Source organism: Schistocerca gregaria, chromosome 5, assembly GCF_023897955.1.
Source record: "Schistocerca gregaria isolate iqSchGreg1 chromosome 5, iqSchGreg1.2, whole genome shotgun sequence".
NCBI classification, from domain to species: Eukaryota; Metazoa; Arthropoda; class Insecta; order Orthoptera; family Acrididae; genus Schistocerca; species Schistocerca gregaria.
In genome coordinates this window covers 659,413,209-659,432,175 of record NC_064924.1, presented here as the reverse complement: position 1 = coordinate 659,432,175, position 18,967 = coordinate 659,413,209, and the positions used below count along the sequence as shown (strand labels likewise).

General features: G+C 41.4%; 1 protein-coding gene across 2 annotated transcripts in view; it reads left to right on the top strand.

The window, feature by feature from the left end:
* The first annotated feature begins 4,544 nt into the window (after positions 1–4,544).
* The window catches only part of LOC126273189 (doublesex- and mab-3-related transcription factor 2), an 80,239-nt gene continuing 65,816 nt past the window's right edge, over positions 4,545–18,967 (top strand). For both annotated transcript variants that reach the window (XM_049976710.1, XM_049976711.1), the window contains exon 1: positions 4,545–4,751. The gene's annotated coding sequence lies outside the window, so the exon portion shown is untranslated. The remainder of the gene's footprint in view (positions 4,752–18,967) is intronic.

The following is an 18,967-nucleotide window of genomic DNA, read 5'->3' as shown; positions in this document are numbered from 1 at the left end:
AGGAATTCGTTAAACCTCGGTTACACCATAAATCAGTCTAATCTAAAGGCCCTAAATTCAACTAAATAACTGCGAATTACAATTACGAACAGTTTAAATGAGAAAAAGCGCCATAGAAAATGTTGTGGAGAAGGTAAACCAAAGAACGCGTTTTATTGAAAGAACGTGTTGTTACACGGATAAAAGACAGCATATTATAAAAGATTTGTTCTTTTAGCACGTGAGTGCTAAAAGGAATTCGTCAAACTTCGGTTACGTGATAAATCAGTCATATCTAAAGGCCGTAAATTCAACTAAATACCTAGTAATTACAATTACGGCTAAGTTAAATTAGAAAGAGCACACGCTAAGTGTTGTGGGGAAGGCAAATCAAAGACTGTGTTTTATTGGCAGAACACTTAGAATATGTAACAGATCTGTTAAGAGACTGCCTACACTACTCTTGTTCGTCCTCTTTCGGAGTGCTGCTGCTCGATGTAGGATCCTTACCAGATAAGATTAACGGAATACATCGAGAAAGTTCAACAAAGAGCAGCGCATTTTGTGTTATCGCCAAGTTTGGGAGAGAGTGTCACTGACATGACGGAATCTTCTCACGAAATTTCAATCACCAACTTTCTCCTCCGGATGCGAAAACATTTTGTTGACGCCCACCTACACATGGAGAAAAAAATCATCATAATAAAATACGGGAAATCAGAGCTTGCAAGGGAAGATATAGGCGTCGTTTTTTTTTCGCGTGCTGTTCGAGAGTGGAATAATAGAGAATTATTGTGGATGTGGTTTGATGAACCCTCTGCCAGGCACTTAAGTCTGATTTGCAGAGTATGCATGTAGATGTAGATGAACTAAAATATATAAAAACATAAAGAACCTTGGGCACCGTAGATTTCATTTCCGATAAGTATCGGAAATAAACCCTAAAAGTATAAATATAGAAGGTCGACGGTCTTTTCTTTTGTCTGTGTGTCACACCAAACCATTAAGGATTCGTTATACTGGATGATTCACAAAGATATGCAAATATTTTAATATTTTATTCTACAAGTAAAACTAAATAAAAAGTTCATATAAACATATGTCCACAAATGTTTAGTTACTTTAGTTACGGAGTTACTGTTAATAAAAGACTTTGCTTGAAATTTAGTAACTTCGCTAATATGAAGCCATCACAAAACTGCACGAGGTTAAAGTAAAGCACGATTTCCATTTATTTTGTTGTTATTGATCTGGTGAATCTAATAAAACATGTCCCAGACGCGTATCTGCAATAGTTTTCCAAAACATCCAGAGAAGTGAAGAAGTAATTGCGCAATTTTTTTAAGTTATGAACTCTTTGGCCCTATTTCTTTTTCAAAATCCAGAAAATTGCACAAAGACATCAACAGAAGATGTAGAGAATTTAATTTTGGAAAAATTATTATATTAACGTTAACTGAAACTGTATGAATGTGCCAGATAATCTGCTTTTATTAATGCGATAGCACACGTGAATTCATCATAAACCGGAAAAAACTAAGTTCAGTGTTAAGGTTCAAATGACTCTGAGCACTATGGGACTTAATTTCTGAGGCCATCAGTCCCCTAGAACTTAGAACTACTTAAACCTAACTAACCTAAGGACATCACACACATCCATGCCCGAGGCAGGATTCGAACCTGTGACCGTTGCGGTCGCGGGGTTCCAGACTGAAGCGCCTAGAACCGCTCGGCCACACCGGCCGGCTCAGTGTCAAGGAAGTTGTACAGTGTACATAAAATTTCACAATACATTCAAAATAAATGTTCAAAAATGTCTCCACCGAGTTCAATGCATTTAAGTTGCACTTGTATGAACAGATTTGGTTGCCTGTTTCAGTTTCACAGGGTTGTTCTTAATTTCGTTTATTGCATTCATAGTGCGAGCAAGTAATGCGTCTCGTGTATTGATGTTGTCCTTATAAACTACGTCTTTAATCCATCCCCATACACAAAAATCCATTGGTGTTAAATCGGGCGATCTGGGTGATCCTAGACGTGTAGCACCATCCCTATTTCATAAATAATCTACAAACTACAGTAGTTACTATGTTGTTTCACTCAAATACACTGTTGTTATTATGTTCTTCCACTGAAGAATACAGAAAACTAACTCATTCGAGGTTAGGAAACGACTGAAACAACTCACTAACGGTTGCCAACAATGACAAACGTTTCTACATTCTTAATGGAAAGTAAACAAATTTACTTGTATAATAAATAATCCTTGCTTTTCTAGATGTTTTGGAAAACTACTGAGATACACGTTTGGGGCATTAGATTCACCAGACCAATAAAAACAAAATAAATGGAAATTGTGCTTTACTTTAACCTCGTACAGTTTTGCGACGGCTTCATATTAGCAAAGTTGCTAAATTTCAGGTAAAATCTTTTAGTAGCCGTAACTCCGTAATTAACCCTTTCTTTGGCAGTGTTGCTCTCAAGCAACATCAAATTGACGTTGGTCTTATGGGACAACAAACACTTCCTGGTGCCTTTTACTGGTATTGTCGCCTCCAGGCAACGTTCCTTTACACACTGCCAATGCCAGTTGTAATAGTTCAAGATTTTCCACACGAGATGGCAGTTTGTACAGTGGTGTTACAGAGATCTCCTAGTGTGAGCAACAAGGGTCTTATTTTGGTTCAGAAAGAGTGGATTTCAATAAATTAGGAGTAATCATAGTAGATTTCCTTGAAGAAATACCCAGAGGTGACTTAACAGCAGAAATATTTCAATCTAATATTTTTTTAATGACGTAAATAACATAAAACCTTTATGTTGCCTGTGAGAAACATTGCCCATAGTTGGTACATGTGCCATTAATATATTACATATGCTTACGGCGTATATTCAAAATAATAAAATCGTGACACTTGCAAGCTTATTTTGTGGTGTCCAACCACTCTTAACAGTAAAATGATGGGACAGCAATGATAAACGAAGAATTGGTGTGCCCTGTCCCAGTATTGTACATCAGTACATCAAGCATATGAGAGGAGGTACATGAGATTGTTTGGATTTATGCTAGATCTGAGTGTTATAAATGCTTGGCTGATATTTCGAAGAGAATATCTGGACAAGAAGACCTCACTGAAGTCATTCAGGGCTGATATTGCCAATGGTTTGATGTTTTCAGCCGGTCGCGGTGGCCGTGCGGTTCTGGCGCTGCAGTCCGGAACCTCGGGGCTGCTACGGTCGCAGGTTCGAATCCTGCCTCGGGCATTGGTGTGTGTGATGTCCTTAGTTTAGTTAGGTTTAAGCAGTTTTAAGTTCTAGGGGACTTATGACCTAAGATGTTGAGTCCCATAGTGCTCAGAGCCATTTGAACCATTTTTTTATGTTTTCAGGGAAAAGGAAAGAAAGTAGGAAGGCCCTCAATAGACATAACACCACCACAAAAGAAGAGGAGGAAGCCAACAGCTCCGACTGTTACGCAAGATGTCCGATTTGATAACATGGAGCATCGGCCTGTATACGGTCCCAAAGGTCGTTGTCGTTACTGCCCATCTGGATTTTCAAAATGCAATCTAGTATTGTGCTTCGTTCCAAAGAGGAACTGTTTCCAAAAATTCCATTGCAAGAAGAACTAGGAAGGAAAATGAAACAGGTCTATTACACAGCAAAAATTTGGTTCAAATGGCTCTGAGCACTATGGGACTTAACACCTGAGGTCATCAGTCCCCTAGAACTTAGAATTACTGAAACCTAACTAACCTACGGACATCACACACATCCATGCCCGAGGCAGGATTCGAACTTGCGGACGTAGCGGTCGCGCGATTCCAGACTGAAGAGCCTAGAACCGCTCGGTCACAACAGCCGGCTATTACACAGAAGGAATGCTTAAATGTGTTTATAAATTATACTATTCATGTACAGGAAACGTTTTGCTTGAGGTTATTGGCAAACATTTTTTTCTATAGTATGTATAAATGTGGTCTACTGCTGGCAATGTTGCTTATAAGCAGCATTTCATAATTTTCATAATTTTTGTCAAAAATTACTAAAACTGACTGAATTGTATTTCTTTAAGCATAACAAATAAATATAAGCACAGATTTTTTTTTGTTTTTATTTTGACCATTTGCCAAATAAAGGGTTAAATATTCAAGGACCTGCGTTTATCTGAACTTTTTTCTTTAGTTTTACTTGTAGAGTAACAATTAAAATATTTGCATATCTTCGTGAATCACCGTGTATATACCGCTCTCAACAACAAAGAAAAAATATCCTGCGAGCAGCTACAGAAGACGAACTTCTGTCGGTAGATTGGCACACCAGCGCTATAAACGGCACAAATTGTTGATTGGAGGTTGGGTGGGGGATGTTGGCTGCCTGGTGACATTCCAAAGTTCGTCGGTCGGTCAGTCAAAACGCTTGGACCGTCAATTTTGTCAGTCGGTCGGTTGGAGCGTGTGTCGGGCCTTTAATTACTGTTTCCAGGTGCACTCTGCTTTGGGGAGTGCGCGGGAGGATGCTGCGGTGGCAACGTGCTGCTGGGCTCCGCCCCGGGCAAGGCGGCGGCCAATGGGCGTCGGGTCCTCCTTCTGCGCGCCGTGGCGGCGGCGGCGGCGGCGGCAGCTGTCAGTGAGTCTCGAGGAGGCGGACCGCCGCAGACGTCAAACCTGCCTGCCTGCAGGGGGCGCGCGAGACGCCAGAGCTACGGCAGACGAAGCGCACGCCAGCCGGTGCTCTGCGCGAGAAGATACGACGGCGTCACGCTCTCACAGGTGAAACTCGTTTTCCGTCTTGCTACATAGAGAATGGTCATATGTCGAAACCTGTATCGCTTCTTTTACCACTGTGAGTTAACGTTGAAAAAAGTCCGCTGACAAGACTTCGATGTCTATAAAAAAACTTTATGTTGTTGTTGTTTCTGCGGGAGGAGACCAGACAGTGACGTCATCGGATTAGGGAAGGACGGGGAAGCAAGTCGGCCGTGCCCTTTCAAGGGAACCATCCCGGCATTTGCCTTGAGCGATTTAGGGAAATCACGGAAAACCTAAATCAGGATGGCCGGACGTGGGATTGAACCGTCGTCCTCCCGAATGCAAAACTTTATGAAGTAAGACATTCGTCGCAAGGTTTCCGTGCTTGTAACTACCTATACTACAGCCCTGATCCCTCTCGTTGCGTTCTGCCAACACCATCTAGCCGGCAGTTTGGGCCGAGCGGTTCTAAGCGCTTCAGTCTGGAACCGCGCGACCGCTACGGTCGCAGGTTCGAATCCTGCCTCGGGCATGGATGTGTGTGACGTCCTTAGGTTAGTTAGGTTTAAGTAGTTCTACGTTCTATGGGACTGATGACCTTAGAAGTCAAGTCCCATAGTGCTCAGAGCCATTTGAACCATTTTTGTTACACCATCTAGGCACAAGATGGCGTTAGCTTCGCGCCTCCCTCTAGTCATGAGAATTGATTCGTCCAGTGAAAGCGACCGTAAGACAAACATTCGTTGACTAGTACAACTGATACATTATCTACAACACTCTTTCCAAATTGCTAAGGAATACATACAAATAAATTTTCGCTATAGAATTCGTGAAAATTAATTTTATGTCTTGTAATTACCGCAGTAATGCTAAATATTGAAGCAATGTTCCAAACATATATTTTTGCCCACCAAGAACATAAAAGTTAAGTCATCTACATCTGCGTGGTTACTCTACTATTCCCAATAAAGTGCCTGGCAGAAGGTTCAATGTACCATTTTCATGCTGTCTCTCTACCGTTCCACTCTCTAACGGCACGTGGTAAAAACGAGCACTTAAATTTTTCCGTCCGAGCCTTGATTTCTCTTATTTTATCGTGATGATCATTTCTCCCTATGTAGGTGGGTGCCAACAGAATGTTTTCGCAATCGGAGGAGAAAACTGGTGATTTAAATTTCATGAGAGATCCCGCCGAAACGAAAAACGCCTTTCTTTTAATGATTGCCACTCCAATTCACGTATCATGTCTGTGACACTATCTCCCCTATTTCGCGATAATACAAAACTACTTTTTTTTGTACTTTTTCGGTGTCATCCGACAGTCAGTCCGACCTGATGCGGATCCCAAACCGCACAGCAATACTCCAGAATAGGGCGGACAAGCGTAGTGTAAGCAGTCTCTTTGGTATACCTGTTGCACCTTCTAAGTGTTCTGCCAATGATTCGCAGTCTCTGGTTTGCTCTACCCACAATATTATCTATGTGATCGTTCCAATTTAGGTTACTTGTAATTGTAATCCACAACTATTTAGTTGTATTTACAACCCTCAGACATATGACAGACCTGGGTGTTACAGTCATTACGCGTCCTTAGACAAAAATTTGTTCGGAATGAATCAGGCCTAAAACCACCATATTTCGAGGAGTGGCTAAATGGTTCAAATGGCTCTGAGCGCTATGGGACTTAACAGCTGAGGTCATCAGTCCCCTAGAACATAGAACCACTTAAACCTAACTAACCTGAGGACATCACACGCATCCATGCCCGAGGCAGGATTTGAACCTGCGACCGTAGTGCCTAGAACCGCACGGCACCCAGGCCGGGCTTTCGAGGAGTGCCACACATATTTAATTATATTTTGAAATAATGGAGAGGAAAGTTGATAAGGTACTTGTGATTCAACTTGTGAATATTGTCACTGTGGTAGGGCGGAAATTGCGGTGATCTGAACACAATATTCTATTAGATTTCTGTAAAATGCCTTCCACTGACGGGAAAAATTCTCTGGCCGGCGACTGAATTACGTTCATAGTGCTGGGTGGTATCTGAAGTATCTCTGCTTCTTCGTCAGGATGAGCTTGAAATGCAGCTTTTAATGGCTCAGAATTTTTATGACCTGACCACGAATGTAGAAGAGAATTGCTCTCGAAGAACGGAAGAAAAGCATGACTTTGATGTGCTACCAAAAGACTGTCTGCGTAGAACATTTGACGTGTGGTCCTAAACGTCCCGTTGATTCTCGAAGGCACACATATCGTTTTGGCACCAATAAGCCATCCAGGCATTATAGTGTACGAATGTAGCCGAGGACCGCGCAGTCGCATCTGCATGTTTTTCCTCTTGGAATGACAGTGTTCTCCTAGCAAACGCTTCTTTGTGAAAACAGGACTGAGCAGCATTGTAAACATATAGAATTCGTTGAGACTAACGATCTTATGCTTCTCATTTGTAATAAAAGTTTCTAAAATTTCAATCTGAATCACTTCATTTTTCGAACCTGTTTCTCGATACAAATTTTGTTAGTTTTCCTCCTACAATTCTATGTGATCTTCTGAAGCGGCTATATCAGCTCTGAGAGGCTGTAAATTCTTTACAGCCCAATCACGTAAAGTTGTATTGCTCATACTAAATGACTTTTGTCTGGCATCGGTAAATAGCTCAAAGTCGCGCATTTAATTTCGTCGCAATTCCAGTCGACTCTTTCTTTGTCCAGCAACTTCCATCTGTACAATTCACGTTCAGAACGGGCAAACCGAAATTTATTTTGAATACTACTGACAAACAGGCGTTTCTTACCGTTTTCATTCAACCAATACACCACCACTTTTTCTTTGCCTGACAGGGTAATTTTATTTCCTGGTGCCGCTTTCGGAGATAACTGATGATTATACGTGAAATTCGACGAGTCTTCATGCATACAACTTTCTTCAGTTTCTTCGCCGTCTGTGGACGCTCACAATATCAAGTAATTCAGTGTTTTCTAGCCACATGTCGGCGCTATTTACTTGCTTGTCTAGATGTTTAACTACAATTTCTCACATCACATAGTGCTCAAGCGCGTTTTCTGTTGATGGTTTGATCTGACGTCCTTTGTACACCCCCGTAGCAAGCAGGAAAACATATACAGAGTTAGCCATCAACTGTGATTGAAGATTGAATGTTCAGCGTGAAGTGGCTTGCAGAGTATGTATGTAGATGTGCAGAGCATGTATCACAACTCTAACTAATGTCAGGACGATATGTTTAGAACACGTACCAGGCTTGAAAGGAAAGTGCATATCACAGATGCACCAAATCGCTGCAGCTAAATTCCTCTTTAGTGAACGCTGCAGTAAAACGGCCGCATTTCCTGGCGATGCGCGCAATGTTCTGCATACCAGCTGTTCGCGACTCGTCACTTTCGTGCGCGGCCAACCTTCACTGCAAGCGGCAAGCAAGCAAAGCAGCAGTTTTCGTGATTTTGTTTAGCTGACTTCCAGTAATGTCAGCTGCTACAATTTCACGTGCGGACCTGTTTCACAGTTAACACTGGTAAGAAAATCAATACGTGTTTCGGCATGACAAGTCTGACCACATCCTTGTTAGTGGCACCCCACCTCCTACTTGGCATTTCCCCTGTCTTCAAGTGTAACATGTAGCAGCACAGTGAATGCGCTTTCCTTCTGTGTTCATCTGTATTACTAAAAATCTAACACGATGCACGGTCCCCGTTGCAGGTTCTCTCTCTAATGGCTTCCAGGGACAACGAAAATTTGATTTTCAACGATTCAAATAATTACTGACAGAATTTAAAAATTTAAAATATTGCCATAATCTACCTATTAAGAGGTATAATTTTGTGTTAAAGGTTTAACATAGGATGTCAAATATTAGGTTAGAAACTGCGTAATCTTGGTAACTCGTGGCGCGCAAATTATCTAGACTGTAGTCATCTAGTGTTTGAGAATGACGACATTTAGCGGCTTCCGACAAACTTTATACAGTTTCAAAACATTGCCAAACTTTTTCACGCTGGCAGCCTTCACAAAATGGTGAAAAGAAAAATGTTTGTAAGTCACCACATTTTCGCTGTTCATCCACTAAAACTTGAGCGTCAGACACGATGTTTTAATTTCTTACTTCTTTACTAGCGACTCTGCCCACAAAAAATGCCTCAGACAGGTAACAGTATGTACCAATGAATGTACTTGCAACATTGTATCATTGTACAACACATAGTACAGGAGATATGACGTCATAAACATTCAGCTGCGTAAAAAACTAGCTTTTGCATTAAATGGTGCTCAAACTAGCCAGACTACCCTGATCCAATGCTTGATGCTAAGAGCTTTTAGCGACTTCCAACAAACTTTTAAGCATAATTTAAAATCTTTTGTACACTTTTTCTCGTTTAGACGCTTAACGTCAAATATATAATAGATTAACTCATCTGTAAAGTAATTAGACGTTTGGTGCTGTTTTATACTTGCGAGTTTGGTTCTTTAAAGAACCGAGCGGGTGGAGAGGGGGGGGGGGGAGGGGGGCAGTCACAATAGTCACAAAATCGAATGCAGCCAGGTGGGCGTATGCCTAAGGCGGCTGTCAGGAACAACGGATGGTTGATAACAGTCCGTGCACCGAATTAAATTTTATTACGGGTGACACGTGTTCAACGTCAAGTTTCGTGGTTTGCAGGTGTTTTTTGCGTGTGGGAACTGCGATCGGGACCCATTTCCTATCTGTTTGCACATCCATGACATGGTGACACTCTTGTTGAAGGAGACAAAATTTCGGAGATTGTTATGGGATATTTTCTTGGTATTTTGTTGTAAGGGACACGTCATCTCCGATGGCGCTTTTGCAGAGTCACTGCATTTCGTTTCGTATCTTTAACCGTATTTATCTTCGTTCCACTGAAAATATCTGCCAATAGTGCAAATGTCGACTGTTCGCGCTGTGTGTCGTCTATTGAAACAAATTTGTTCGTCTCTCACAGTACTAAATGTTGACAGCAGTAATGCCAAGTGTTACTTTTCGTCCTCAAGCTCGCATTCAGTGCTGCTCGATTGTCTGGGGTTTGTTCTTCCAGGAGTGTTGGTTGTGCGTTACAGTATAATACAGGTGTACGGGTAGGTTTACTAATGAAGAGTTGGTCTATATGCAGCTTGTGTCGGATTCACCAGAAGCAGTGGATCAGTGGCACAGCGACGTCATGTTGAGGCGTCTCGCCGTGCTTCTGCAACTGGGTATAGGCTATGTCTGTTGTGAAGCTCTTTTCACAGAAAAAAGCAAACAGGGTAATAAACAATAAATCGTAATTGTATTAATACTCGTTAATGAACTACCGGAGACCAAGAGACTCCTACATAAATATGTTCAGAGAATATTCCTGATAACCTCAGAAATTTGGTCACTGGGTTCTGGGGTTGATCCCGTATATTTAAACAAACAAAAAAAAAAATGAGGACAGCTTTAGAAGCAGTAGCAGTTCTGTCTTGAAACGTGTTTTTGTGCAGTAACTAGCACTCAGACATTAGTATAATGCAATGGTGACATTCTTACCTGATTACAGCGAAAACGACACGATCTTCCCGAGAGCTAGTGTTCTTGTAGAAATGAGAATGGGGATATTTTATGCCTTAATTTCATTTACGTCTAGAGTATAATTAAGAGAAGACCCATTAACACATTAGGTGCGCAAATAGTGTCCGAAAATCAAGTATGGAATTTAAAGTCACCAGAGAGATTTGCCAAGTCCTCATTCTATATCTCTACAATTTTCATAACTTTCAGCAAATTGTTCAAGAAGTTACCAACTATAAGTCTGACGATTTGGCGAAGAGTATACTAAAGCCTGAAAGCAAGCTCATGGACAAGGAAAAAAAACCTCAGTTGGTTGCTTCTTTTAGGATTGTCTTCAATTTATGTGTCACAGCATTCAGTGGTATCCACAGTATACGAGATACATCTACTCTCAGTAATGTATTATCCAAGGTTTGATGGGGATGTCTGCGTACAAAATTATTAAATATCTTACTACAGTGTTAAAGAGAACTACGATGACGAAGTGTGCAAACAGATGGACAGAAATGCAAATACCGATCCCAGCTCATGAAACCTCCAAATTCTGTGCGTTGAAGTTGCGCGACGTTCCGATGAGCGTCACTGTTATCGTCTTTTGACAAGATGATGAGGGGCACCCATCGAAACGTCGCGGAATTCCAACGCAGCCACCCCAGTGGAACCCGGAAAACATTTCATCAGCAGCATATGCTAGAAAAGTCTACATTCACTTATCGAGCCCAGCTGTTTCACGTTAAAGGTGACTATCATTGATCTGTACCAACCGATAATTCTTGAAGACGGAATACTTGTTTCGAGATGCGTATTCATCGTAATAATATCGAATTTTGTTGCCGGTACGTGGCTTTTTTTTATTCATGCTGCAGTAGGTTTATGTCCACTGCTGCATTCTTCGTAGTTTTTAGCATTGCTGGAGAAAAAAAGAAATAAGGATTTAGCTTCCCGTCGACGACGTCATTAAAGACGATTACTGATACGGTTTTGTAGTACAAGTATTATTCTATTCTTATCATTGACTACATTACAGTGACATCTAGTTGCACAGTGGTACTCCACTCGAAATATTTGAAAAATCTCAACGATTTAATCTTTCATTTACTGACTACAACTATATTCTTCCCCATGAGGTTATTTTTCCAGACACTGAGCCTTTTTATTATTAACCCTCGCAATACCGAGAGGAGGGGGCTACCTCATGCCCCCTTGTGAAAATATTGTAATCTAGTCAAGTACTTTATATTTTAAAATTTTGAAAAAATATTGTTTTTAGTGATTTCTTCTGCCAGATTCCATGAAAGTCTTAAATTTTTCAGCAAAACTTAACCCAAAAATGTAAGTCGTGTTCGGGGTGTGACATCTTTACAACAAATGTCACATTAGTATTTTCAGATTCAGGAGCCTTCTTACACGTTAACATATCTTAAAAAACATTTTGTGAATAAATGTAAACGACAGTTAATGAAGTTTGTAATTTTTTGTGGGGGTCACGAGGTAGCCGTGCGGTCTAAGGCGCCTTGCCACGGCACGAGCGGCTTCCCCCGTCGGACTTTCGAGTCCTCCCTCGGGCATGGGTGTGTGTGTTGTCCTTCGCGAAAGTTAGATTAAGTAGTGTGTAAGCCTAGGGACCGATGATCTCAGCAGTTTGGTCCAATAGGGACTTACCACTTTTTTTTGTCATAAAGTAGCCCCGCGCCCTTAGTACCATATGTTATGAAAAATGAACTGGTATTGCTAAGGTCGTGCTACAGATATTTTCAGGTTCTGGACTGTACGTACTCATCAGTACTTATTTAAAAAGTATGTTGTTACTAAAAGTTAACAGAAACGAAATTTGTTTTTTAACTTTTCTGTGTGGGAGTAAGGTAGTAGCGTGCCAGTCCGCCCCCTTCCATCCACCCCCTGGTAGTAAACACGTTATGGAAAATGCGTTGGTATTGCTAGGGTTAAAACATAGTCTAGACTGTTAGATATTACAAAAAAGAGCAGTACTTTGTGGATGAGGCAACTATATTGTTTCCTTTAGATATTTGTCACTTGTCTTTATGTAGTATGAGTCATTATTAATCACTCTTTGGTAGATACAGGTTTTTGGTACCATTAAACGTAGCATCTTTCACGTTCTTTAATCATGTTATGTTGCTTTTCGGAGAAGTACGTCCCACACACTGGTATTTGCCTTGCGTGTGTATTTAAATGTTGTTGAATACAGACTGTACTATTATCAAAAATGACTCTGAGCACTATGGGATTTAACATCTGAGGTCATCAGTCCCCTAGAACTTAGAACTACTTAAACCTAACTAACCTAAGGACGACACACACATCCATGCCCGAGGCAGGGTTCGAACCTGCGACCGTACCGGGTTTGCGGTTCCAGACTATAGCACCTAGAAACGCTCGGCCACTCCGGCCGGCTACTATTATCACCCTTTCTCTCAAATTACGACATTTCTGCAAGACCTTTTCTCGGCTTTTATTCCAATTTGTTTCTTTAACAACTTAAAGTTAATTCTCAGTACTTATAATTGTTTCTGGTTCTTGTTGTGCTAACGAATTTGTGGTTCTTATATCCATTTAGTTTACTTAATACCCCTCCTCCTATATTATACTTTCTCTTCATGTAAAAGTAGTGTTACCGTTACCAGCCTTTAAGATGCTCTGTTGCTTATGTTGTTAACTATTATTTCGAGTGCTATGTTGGTACACACACATATTTTAATGACTTACGTCAGTTACTAATTAGTAAGCTTACATGCTGATTCAGATGTCCACGTCTTTTCTTTTATACATCGGGCGTATAACTTTCGTGGTTGACACATGGTGTTTATGATGGCGTAGAGGAAGGGAAGACACATTGGGGAGGGGGGGGGGGGGGGGAGGGAGCGGTTCAGCAGTAGTAGTGTTTCGCTTGTCATGGGAAAGTGCAACAGAAATTTGTTATCTAAACTCATATTTTTTATTTTTTAGTGAAATCAGTATTACTCACCCGAAACTTTCATCTTTTTATTCATATCACTTGCTCAGAACATAATACAACAAACAGTGCCCTAAGTTTTATAAGAAATGTGTTGCCGTTCTTATTGCGAACGTGAAATGAGAACGTAATTTCTAGGAATACTGCTGAGAACTACTGAAAAATATATACTTTGTAAGATATTACGACACTATGACTTAGTGCATTGCAAGAATTATTGACCAGCAGCGGCAGAACAAGTTGGTATGTATGCTTCTGGTTTCTATCCTGTGGAGGATTAAGGCTGAGAAAGAGTGGTGACTGTTGCATCATCACATCCTACCGTCTCCCGAAAACAAATATATACAAGAAATGTAAACACAGTTTATCCATGCGTGCCACTACAACTCCGCAACCAACGTCCACAGCTCCGTAGGTGTTATATAGTATGGTAGCCCTCCACGCCCATCCATGATGGAGGTTTTAGTTTAGAACTATAGGAGTTGAGTTGGAAGATATGGGTATCAAAAGAGGGCATCGCTACAGTGGACGTCTTTTGGAAGTCGGTGAAGCAACTGTAATTGAGCGCTGAAGGCGCCAATACTGGCCAAAATACTCCATCTACAATGTTCAGGAATATTGGAAAATGTTGACGAATGTTTCAAAATCTTCAAGAAGGATCTAGACTTCTCCAGAATCTTCGAAAATTTTCTAGAAGACTTTAGAACTTCCCGTGATGTTCAAGAATTCTGTAGAATATCAAAAGACGTTCAAAAATGTTATCGCATTTTTCATTATTCTGTTCTGGGAGGTCACGTTCCAGTTCAGAAGAGTATACACAGGCGATGTCGAGATGCCTGCGTCTGTACACTTTTTGAAATCGATTAGAGGGGTTCAAAGAAAAATGAAAGCGACAGAAACTGAAGTAAATGTAATTTGCTTATGATAGTGAACAATGTATTAAGTTGAACATATTTATATGTAACAGGATGCCGAAAGGTTAAAGAGCGGGAGATCCTGTCGAGATGAATTCATAACGAATGTAACGGAGGAGCACTGCCAAAACGAAACAGATAGTGAGCAAGAAGCACGTTTATCTTCACGATTGGAGAGAATGAATGGAATGAGAGAAAACTTAAGAGAGAAGCAACGACATGGGGTGCGATGCATGCATCATCATGAGAGTAAAATGTTAAATGAAGTTTTGTCTGAAATTGATTCATTTCCGAGATACGCAGTAGAGTAAGGATCAAAACAAATAACACAAAATTAATTCTTCTCAGAAAGCTACGACACGAAGACACCTGAGTACAGCTACGTACGGTACATTTGCCGCAGAACATGTTCAAACTGAGGCTCCGCTATCTCGTCCTTCACAGTCGCACCCATTTTCAGTTCTCTGCTGTACTTGTGCCACATTCTCGATTCCAACACCATGTATGAGCTCATTGAGGCGGTCCCGAAGGTAGAATTCCATGGGGTTAAGATCCGAAATGGCGTGCCAAGCAACTGGTCCTACCCATGATGTAATGCCTATCACAAATGGCATTATGGATCATAACTCCGAAATAAAAACAATTTTAGACAAAGCTTTTTTAACATTTTACTCTTCTTTTGATGCATACATTACACCCACAAAGCGTGTACAAAATGGTTCAAATGGCTCTGAGCACTATGGGACTTCACTTCTGAGGTCATCAGTCCCATAGAACTTAGAGCTACTTAAACCTAACTAACCTAAGAACATCACACACATCCATGCCCGAGGCAGGAATCGAACCTGCGACCGTAGCGGTCGCGCGGTTCCAGACTGTAGCGCCTAGAACCGCTCGGCCACTCCGGGCGGCAAGCGTGTACAGTCTCCTTTGAGTCACCCAGTATAGAAACTGCTGAAGAAAGACGTTTACGAATTGAACTGACAAGGAAACGTAACCAGCTTGACCCCATATTTAGAAGAGAAAAGAAAATAGCACACTCGTAAGATATCAGCCCCAGAAGTAGATCCCGTGCGAAAATCTGGGCCATAATTTTGATAGTACAGTTATATCCTTCGCGCACCCCGATTGTTTGTAGCTAGGTCCGCTCCGATGCAGCCTCTATAATGCCTATAGAACCCGAGCGCGAAGTACTCAACAGCGGGGTGAGTGAGAAGTTCGTGTTCATAATTTTGATGGACAAACAGGCGACAGTGCAGCACCTGCAGGAGCAATAAGGAATTACGGTCTAATTGCAACGTTTAAACGTCGAAGAACGAGAGCTCCTGCAAGTTGTGACTGATAAACATGATCATATGCGACTTATTTGCGCAGAAGGTAGACGAAGAGCAAGACAGTGGACTGACGTTCGATGCTTCTTTACGCGAGGAAGACGATGCCGATAATGAGGCTACAATTTCACCAGTCACATTCGTCGAACGGCTTCATTGATACAATAGGGCGAGGATGTAAAAACGAGGAAGTAATCATGGTCTGCTTCCGAGGAAAACAGTATGTTGTATACATGCTTTTGCGTAAATTTTTAAGGTTGGAAAAGTAGAATGAGGCAGCAGGTACCCCACTTTACAGTTAGTATTTTAAATAAACAGGAACATTAGCGTGTTGCGTGTTCCGATAGGAGCATTATTCTGCTGATTACCTAATTTTCCCTGCTACAGCAGGGAACGTAAATCAAATGAAAAGAAATGTGCTGGTCAGTAAAATTTAAATGGTTAACTTATGGGAAACTGAAATAATACAAAACTGATTTTACACCTCAGACAGGATTTTACGTGCAAGAAATTCTTTCATGTGCTTCAGTACTACAATGTGGCGTTCTTAGATGACACTTTAGAGTCTATTTCTCAGTCATACATTACTTTCTAAACTATGTTTTCGCCTCATACCGGATATTAGGTGCGTGTTTTATTTGTGTGAGCAGCTAGGAAATGGATAATGATGTGAAAAAAAATTTCGAGGTTGTTCGAAATCGGGAACTTGAGAATTAATTGAAAATTTTAGCCATTAGGTGTGCATAGCCGCCTTGGCTGTTGAGTTTTGGTCCACTGATATCGGCGAAAATATAGTAAAAAAATCTTTTTTTGCTGGTTTCCGAGGAATCTCACAAGAACTAATGGTGCCACCATAAATAACATCAAGCCCACCGTCAATAACATCAAAAGGAAAAGAAAGAAAACAATTTTCTCCATTTGTGTAAGCAGCAGCAAGTGCGTAATAGTCATATTTCGACGTTGTACTGTAGAATAGTGACACTAAGATGATCCTTCCGTTGCGTATGTAAATGGTCCTTAGACTAAGGGCTAACCAAAACACTTGATTCTACCACATTGTCACCAATGGAACCCGAGGCATGGGCACCGGAGAATCCAGTTTCTAAGAGTGGACTTTCGGAACACATTAGATGCTCTTGCTGTTGTATACATACCGTTGAAGAAGCCCGCTGTCACGGTTTAATAGTCGGACACCAGATTGCTCCTGTCCTTAACAGAGGAAATTAAACGAAATGTATCCTTTTGGAAAAGTGGAAGGGAGGGAAATGTCTTTCAGGACCATCAAGAGGAACATTAAATTATTAACGGAACAGAAGAAAACACTGTAGTTTCTGTTGTGCTGAGTGCGCAGCTCGTGGTCGTGCGGTAGCGTTCTCGCTTCCCGCGCCCGGGTTCCCGGGTTCGATTCCCGGCGGGGTCAGGCATTTTCTCTGCCTCGTGACGACTGGGTGTTGTGTGATGTCCTTAGGTTAGTTAGGTTTAAGTAGTTCTAAGTTCTAGGGGACTGATGACCATAGATGTTAAGCCCCATAGTGCTCAGAGCCATTTGAACATCGGCAATGTGTTTTGTTCGTTGTCATAATGCGAGGTTTCTAATCTGTACCAGAGATCTGTTTGTTTGGGACATTTTTATCTAGCGATTCACTAATATAAATGAATGATTTTCATTGAAGGAGTAGCGTCGCACTATTTATTAACGACGCTGTTGTGCGATATTCTCTTTGTATTGTAAAGTTGCCGCTCTCATAATGAAGTAAATTTGCAGGAATTACGCTACTCTTCGACGTGACTGTCATGATTAAAATGTAAACCGGAAATCATTAACTTTATTTTACAGTAATTTTTCAGTTGCTGAGGTTTATTCATTTTGATATAACTGCTGCAGAATACCAATACGCCAATATTGCCAAAATGATACCGAACTTATACGTGTATGAAGACTAATTATGTACTTATATTGCCCACCTATTTCTCGCGTAAAATAACATGGGTTCACGAACAAAATTTCAAAACACGTTTGGCAAACTTGACACCCTCACCTCTCCTCCATCGTCGCCCTCAACATCCCACGACTAGGAGGGCTCAAGTTATCACACCGCTTCATGATACTTCGCGCTTACGCATTAGGCTACTCCAATGTTGTGTGACACAAGCGATGCATGCGAAATATAAATGGTGTACATTCAGATAATAACCGCGTACGGTGCGAGTTATGGCACACATGTTCACGCGGGATCGTTTTCTGGGGCCGGTATCATGCAAATGTACTTTCGTCTTCTTAAAATATGAGGTCAAGTTGTAGATGTTTCCTTGCAAGTATAATTACAAGGAGTAAAGTTCGTGAAAGACAATTATCACAAGCGCACTGAAAAAACATAACTATAATGGAAGTGCAAAGCAGAGCCAGTAGAGATAAGAGTACAGCAGGTAAAGCGTTGTTATGATCCCATTAAAGAGTACGAGAAACAAAAACCTGTTGTCATCAGCAGAATGGAATGTGCCAGTTCTGTAGAGAAACACTAGAAATCTGTTGCGTGAGTGGAAAAAAAAGAATATGATGTTTCAGTTTATCTTACTGATTTCTGCACTTAAAAGTTCTATATTTTGGCTTTGTCTCAGTAAATCGAGGATATTGAAGTGTTTGTTGGAGAGGTTTAAGATACTTCTAAACCCATCCATTGGCAGCCATTGCTTTTTGCACCCGGCCTCCGTAACAAAGGCCGCTAACGCTCGCCTGTAGGTTGGCTCTCGACTCGGGGGTAAGATCGTCCGAATCCTGGTGGTGTATGGAGTTTCCACTGCTACCATCTGGCCGGCAAGGAGAGGCGTCAAGCTTCTGTTAACGAGTCTTTGCGACAATTCAAATGGTTCAAATGGCTCTGAGCACTATGGGACTTAACTTCTGAGGTCATCAGTCCCCTAGAACTTAGAACTTCTTAAACCTAACTAACCTAAGGACATCAGAGACATCCATGCCCGAGGCAGGATTCGAATCTGCAACCGCAGCGGTCGCGCGGATGCAGACTGTAGCGCCTAGAACCGCTTGGCCACTCCGCCCGGCTTTGCGACAATGTCTGGGATTGAATTCCAAACCTCTCCGTAGTTTCTCATGAATTGAGGGCATGTGACACTGTTAACGTTGATCCGTCTGTTGGATGGTGACCCTAAGCTGGGCGGTACCCTCGGAGCTATTCGAGAGAAGTAGGCTACCTGCCAGCACCGGGATTTGCCCTCTTACTTCTCACATCAAGATGCAACACAAAATAAAACTACACTACACACACACCCATTACACTCACTCTACAAATACACATACGGAACGACTCTCACATCCGGCGGGAACACTTCTTCCGACAAGGCCGCTGAACTCATCGAGTGTGATACCCCAGGCAACAATCTGATGCGACATTTACTTACATTTTTGCTGGTTTTATGCCTGGTGCTAACCTTACTTC